The sequence below is a fragment of the Neoarius graeffei genome, chromosome 24 (assembly GCF_027579695.1).
Source record: "Neoarius graeffei isolate fNeoGra1 chromosome 24, fNeoGra1.pri, whole genome shotgun sequence".
Taxonomy (NCBI): Eukaryota; Metazoa; Chordata; class Actinopteri; order Siluriformes; family Ariidae; genus Neoarius; species Neoarius graeffei.
The window spans coordinates 11,190,043-11,197,009 of record NC_083592.1 but is presented as its reverse complement, the minus strand read 5'-3'; positions in this window follow the sequence as shown (position 1 = coordinate 11,197,009).

The following is a 6,967-nucleotide window of genomic DNA, read 5'->3' as shown; positions in this document are numbered from 1 at the left end:
GACAAGTTTTCAAATCACTGGAAAAATCCTTCTTTACTAGCATGTAAGGATCTATCCCATCGCAAAGAGCAATTTTCTAAAAGGTATCTTGACTATGCATTGGCCTCTAAAAATAGTTGGAGACACTTTCACTAGCTCTTTGCATGCCAGTGGCAAAACGGGTTTGCCTGACCACTACTTCATTCATCAAAAGTAAACTCTCAAGCAAGCAAAAGGTTACCCAATCACAAAGAATGATGGTAAAATGTTTAACTCCGTGGATTGTCAGTGAAAAAAATGGCAGATTGTGTCCACGCACTGCGACTGTATGGCAGGCCTTGGAGAGAGCTGTTCTCACATAGCATTGTTGTTGTGGGCTTGAAGTGGAGTGAAACAAAGGGATTCACTGACATTTACAGATAAAGGCGTACTGGCTTCTTCCTACTGCTGTGAAAAAAGTCTCCTACTGCCGGATCAGAGATATTTCTTTTGTGATTATTGCCACTTAAGCCTCGGTCACAATCGGCCGTACGTGCTCCTACAGCCAGTCTACGTGCAAAAAACGCAAGAAACGCATGGAGGGCGCGCGTGAAACGCACGGAGGGCGCGCGTGTGACGTGCTGATTTTCGAGCCGTAGACTGGCCGCAGACCGGCCGCAGAAGTTCTTTGTCATGTCAAACAAACTCTACGGGCGCTTACGTTTTTTTCAGGTTGCAAGACAAACTTACGGCCAACGTGCGTCTTTCTCCATGAACAAAAAAAACGCAGCGATTTGGGAAACGCCAAAAATCGCACGGCCAAAAAATCGTACGTCTGCTTGTGACCTAGACTTTAGATAAATCGAGATACTTCAGGAAGACTGATGTTTTCAGTGTAAGGGCAGTTTCCTAAAAGCCTCAAACTATAATGCACAATACTGATAATGTCCGCTTGGCTTGTATATGCTTCTACATTTGCATATTTGTTGAACAGGTAATGTATCACAAATCTGACTTGAATTATTCTGATAAGTTTAAAGGAATGTTTTGGTGAAAATCAAATGTATACAATTTTCTCACTACTCTAATTGTACCAATACCTTGATCTTTGTAGTTAGCTAACCATACATTCATGCTAGCTTTTAGCTTGTCTCTTGTCGGGTGTGTTGTCACTTGGGGGTATGAGTTGTCCATTGTCTCCCCCCCCCCCCCCTTGTTTTTGTTCTGATGGGAAACAGTAGCTATACATAACTAGGTGCCTTGTTAAACAGAGAACAAAATGCACTAATCAATGTGAAAATTGATTGTTTGATTTACATGTTACATGCTAGGTTTTGTCCTAGCTCATGGGCACATTATCAAAGCAAGCTAACTGCTAATTATGTATACTCAACACAGGCACCAATGATCTCTGCTTCCTTCCCAGCTTTATTTTTCTTAATAATAATGTTTCTATATATATTTAATGAGAGACTGTATATGACAGGATGGCCACCTAATTATACATTTTTTTTCTTCCATTTTTGCACATCAAATGGTAAATGGGAACTAATCACAGGTATGAACTAAAGTTACGAATGGGGAACTGAAGAAAACGTCAGACCACGTGCCCAGAGTTGGTCCAGGGAATCATTCAAGCTCTTCATTTGGTGTTGGCACTTTACCGCATCATAGATACTGTAATTTGCACAGAATTCAGAAAATCACTGCTGTCGCTGAAATCCTGTTGCTCATGTCTATAGAAAATGAACAGCCACCTGTCATTGTGTCACTTGAACAAAGATATGGGCAACAAGGCTAATAGTTGGTTCCATTATTTGTTAAATGCTTTACCTGAATAGCTTGAGTGAAAAACTGAAGAAACAAACTTCAGGCATGTCCAAAAATGTCGTGGCTGATCAACTATATTTGGGGTGAGATGAAAATTGACTAATTTTTGGCCAAACTATTCCTTTACTTCAGTCAGTATAGTGAGTTATTCTGCTTTGATTGGACCACCAGAACAGAAAGAACTTTTGAGTAGTTGAGTGACCTTTCTTTTATGTCAAATTCATTTGCTATTCTGTCAATATTAAAACAGTTATTCACATTTTTTTTTACCAGAATCTGTTGATCGTTTGTGACAATGTGAATTATCTCTGAAAGAGAGGTAAACACCCAGAGGTAAACGAGTGCAAAGACTTGTACAACCATAGGTTCCTTTTTCAACAAATCAAAAGTTGAATGTCTGAGGAAAAATCATCTAGCCTGGGAGTGCACAATGTCAGAGAAGCCTCAATATACTCAAAGACGTGGGAAGGCATGTTTTCAGTCATAGCAGGAATTTGACTTTGGACCACCATCAAAGCTCCTGACCAATAGAAGTAAATCCAAGCCGATGAGAAGGCCCAACCAATAATGAATGAATTACAGAGTGGATAAAAATTGTTTTCTTTTCTTTTCAGCAGAAAGTTTGGGATATCAGTACACCAATGATGTGCCAAAAGAAAATGTGAGCTTAAGAGGGCATACACACCACATACATTAACTTTTTGTAAATCAGGTTTGAGGACAGCCATATGTTCAATTGTCCTTGATGAAGATGTGATCCAATTTGACAGGGCCAAGTATGTGTCTGGAGCTGGAAACAATTCAGGGTATATCGTGACAAGCCGTGTAATTTGAAAAGCATTAGCAAAGACTTCAATGTGAGAGGACAACTAATTAGTCCACAACTAATTTTGTCAAGTGATATTTCAAAAATTATAAAATTATTCTTCACTCAGGGCATTTTCACAGTTGGCCCTAATTCTTGAATCTCATTCTGGGCTTGTTTGGGGGTGGAGCCTTTTATCATATAAAATTTTTAGCCATGCAGGCCATGACAAGACGTGCATTTTTTTTTGCAATGCTCTCAATACAAGCACTCAAACCACAAAGGTAAGTAAGTCCTATGAAAGACTGGTTTTATATATCAACAAGGAGTTTGCCTCGTTTGCTGATCCTTATCACCCTTTTCCTATCATCATAAAAGTAGAAACAGAAAGTAACATGACAAACTGAACCAATCATGTTTCTCAGCATGCAACCCAAGGAGTGGATAGGTTTCATACCAGATACAGACCGTCAGTTCGGTTGTAGTTCAACCATTTTCAAGAGGATTAGAGATCAGTTCTTCGGAGCTCAAAAACAACTTTCATGTTTCACCAAATGTTCCAAACAGCAGAAAAAAGCATGTGTCAAAAACGATGTAATAAAAAGCTTCAAGAATGTTGCCTGCAAGCAGTAGAAAGACAACGGTGTTGTTGACAGACAACAGTACTCAAGTCCTCAATGATTAGTGTTTGCCCCATCTGCTTCTCATCAATTACATCTATTTTCTTGTACATGAACTCCAGAGTGTCTCAGTGACACAATGCACATGATATCTGTGTGAAAATGTTATTCCAATTTGAGAACTTAAAAACATGCAGATGTCTACACAGGCAGTAACTGGAGCTCAGGACCAAACCACAAACCCTAGAAGACCCTGAGGCACCAATACCAAAAATCTGTTAAAAATAGCCATGACAAAGTAGCTTTAAAGAACTCTGGATGTACCCTTGAGAGGAAACCAACTCAAAAGGGTACCCATCCTCTTCTAGGTGACACTAAAGAAAAACTCAAATAAATGAGTGGAGAAACCTAACGAGTACAGATGCTTCCATAGGGTGTAATGTATGATACAGTTAAGCATTTACCATCCTACAATGCACTGTTGCATGTATAAAAATATTGAACAGGCCCAGATAATGTAGATTTTGTATCATGATGGAAGGTAGAAAAGATCTGAAGGACTGAAAGTGGGTTTATTATTGGGGCATGCATGGCAGGAGCTTCAATCACAAAGACAAAAATGTTCTGTCATTATTAGATTACAAAGGTTGGCATCTTTGATTGGACATGGACATGTGAATGCAGAATATTCTCTCTCGTCAACAGGGAGGGACTGTCCCAAAGAAACAGTCAAGTGTCCCAACTGAGGTCATCCTACACCCATTTTTAGTCATTGGTTTCCATCACAATCATGACCACCCAGAGGTTGACCTTGGCACCAACAGTCAGCTGTGATGGTGGGGTCTGTCATACCCACATCCAAGAAATACCCTACCTTCTGAGTTCTGGAATTAGTGATTTCAAAATGTATTTTCTGCATGCTTAGGATTGTATCATGAAGTTTCATTGGATGCATCAAAATCATGCTGTATTTCCTCCATCACATAGGATCAATAAAGCCTGAACTTCTCTGTTGACCCATTTGTCCATGGAGCTGCATTAGCTCGTGTTCACCCAATCAACATACAATTATGTCTGGACCAATCACCATACTAGAAGAGTACCTACCCTGAAGCAGGAGCTAAACAAAGTCCCTCAAAACATCATTCTAAGAACTATGATCACTCTCAGTTCCAGCGGGGTGGACAAACAAAAAAGGGGGAACTTCCTCCAACAGTTCTAAGACCTATGAAAAAGTTCCTCCACATCTGAAAGTGCCTATATAATCAGGCTTAAATAGAACCAAGCTGAATGCAGTGACCTGGGCCTTAAGTTTGGGGCAAAAGAGTGGTGGTCCACTGCTGTGCACTGTCCCATAATGCAACACAGCTTTTCAGGCCACAACACCACCTGCAAGACTTGATCAGCCTTCAAAGGCTGCATCGACACGGGTGATCTGGGCTCCGGCTGGACCTTCGATTAGCATGCAAAACTGTTGGCAGCTGTAGAAGGATAACATACAAGAGGCCTAATGTTCAGTCAATATCCAAAAGGTCAGATATTTCATAAATATACAAAAGGTCTGTGTGAACAGGGGAAGAAACTTGTCCTGGAAGTTTAAGTAGAGAAACCAAAATGCATGCTTTAAAACACATACGAATGTAAAAGTACAAACAACATGATGAAGCTGGATCCTAAAAATGTGTATTTTTCAAATGAGAGTTTAGATTTTTTTTTCTGGTTCTGATTAGTGAGAACAACTAAACATGTAGTGATATTTTTAAACATTGTGATATTGTGAACTGACAAGTATCACTATATAAAAAATATAATGCTGACACATGCCTTATTGTATAATTTTATATTGAAAGCAATTATCAGAGCTCCCTATTTACGTCAATCTAGGTCTGTTTCCTCATCTATGGTAAATTGTAGATGGTCACTAAATGAGCTTCATAGGCAGACATGAGGTTCATTCGCATGCTCACTGGGCTTAATCTCCATGATAGGGTGAGGAGCTCAGCAATTCAAGAGAACCTTGGAGTAGAACTGCTGCTTCTTCAAATCAAGAGGCAACTGGTGTGGCTCAGGCACCATACTAGATTAGCCTCTGGTTCGCTCCCAGTAAAGCTGTATCAGGCACATTTCACTTGATAGTGGCCACAGGGTAGGCCCAGGACCTACTAGATATTTCGTATCTCTCAGTTGGCTTGGGATCACCCAAGAAGAGCTGGAATATGTGGCTGGGAATAGATAAGTCTGGACTGACCACCTCAGCCTGTTGCCACCATGACCCCCACTAGGAAAAAGTGGAATATAAATGAAACAATTAACTAAATTAACAAAAAGCAAAAGCCAAGTATGAACTATGACTGTTTAAATTAGTTTAAGCAGAGTTAAATTAGTCAAAACCCTTTGATAATTTAAATAAACTTCTTTAGAAATCCAGATGAAAAGCTTCCTTTTGAATGGTATAGACTGTATCTCAGGCGGCCTCCTTAGGGAGCCTCACTAAAGACAATAGAGTTCAGCACAACAATATTGTGCATGTTGGATATTGTGATATAGTGCTATGTACAAGATATATTCTGTACATAGGTGTCTGTACATATATGTATAGATCTGTGTGTCAGAAACAGAGAAAAAGCACTTGAACAGTAGCTTTACTGATGGGCGTGGAGAAGAAACAATAGGGAGCAGATGTGAGGAATCTGGGGCACAGGAGAAAACACAGAGCACTTTTTGGAACAGTGGCTGGCTCATGGCCAGCAGCATGCTGGGATATGCATAAAGCTGGACCAGACCAGAGTTACTAAGCCTGCACAAAAGGAAAAGTTGTAAGAAATTCCAGGTACTTTATATTCGATAAGGATTCTCATGAATGTCGAATAAGACTTGCTGTGGTTCAAAAGAGATACATGTTTTTGCAGCAAGTTTCATGCTTTTTGTCCTTGTTTTCTAAAATTGCATAATGAAATGGCATGGTAAATATAAATACAGAAAACACTAGCCATGAATGCAGTCTTTGTAGTGCATCTTGCGAAAGAAATGTTGAGTTGACCACTAACGTGATTCCTCAAGAAACAAAGAGCAGAAACTTTTGCCTATAATGTGCTTTCACAAGCCAATACTGGGAACGCGCCGACCTGCACAGTTTCAAGATTTCACCAGATCAGAAGCTAATTATTAAGCCATTCAAGGGCTTTGTGTGGTGTGTGGAACTGATTTCTGAAACTGTGCAGCATAGTGGGTACCTGGGATTTTTAAAAACCATGGCCTGTAGGTTTATCCATCACATTGCAAGTCTCTGTCTTTTTGGTCACACTCCTAAATCCACATATAGATGTTCAGAATGTGACGTTTTCTTAAGACCTAGATAATTTTCAAGTCTTGGCTTTGGTTCAGCTTACTGCTTCGTGACCTCAAAGCACTGCAAGCTGGTTCTCTTTAAAATGAAGATTTACAACTGGGAGAGTAATACAGATAGACAGACAACTGGAATGCATTTGTATTTCTCTTCCTCTCTGAAAAAGTTGCCACATGCTTGGCTTAATTTCAGATTCTTTAGGTATCTCTGGGTAACAATTCTCAGATTTAACAATAATCTCTTTGTTAGTCCTATCTAGCGATGGGAATACAGGTTCATATAATAAATATGATACAGTATCTTATATTTAGGTAGTGCAGCATGTAATGTTACCACCTCAATGCTCCAGGGTCCCTGATTTACTCTAGATCTGGGGTTACAGTCTGTACCAAGTTTTGCATTATCTCC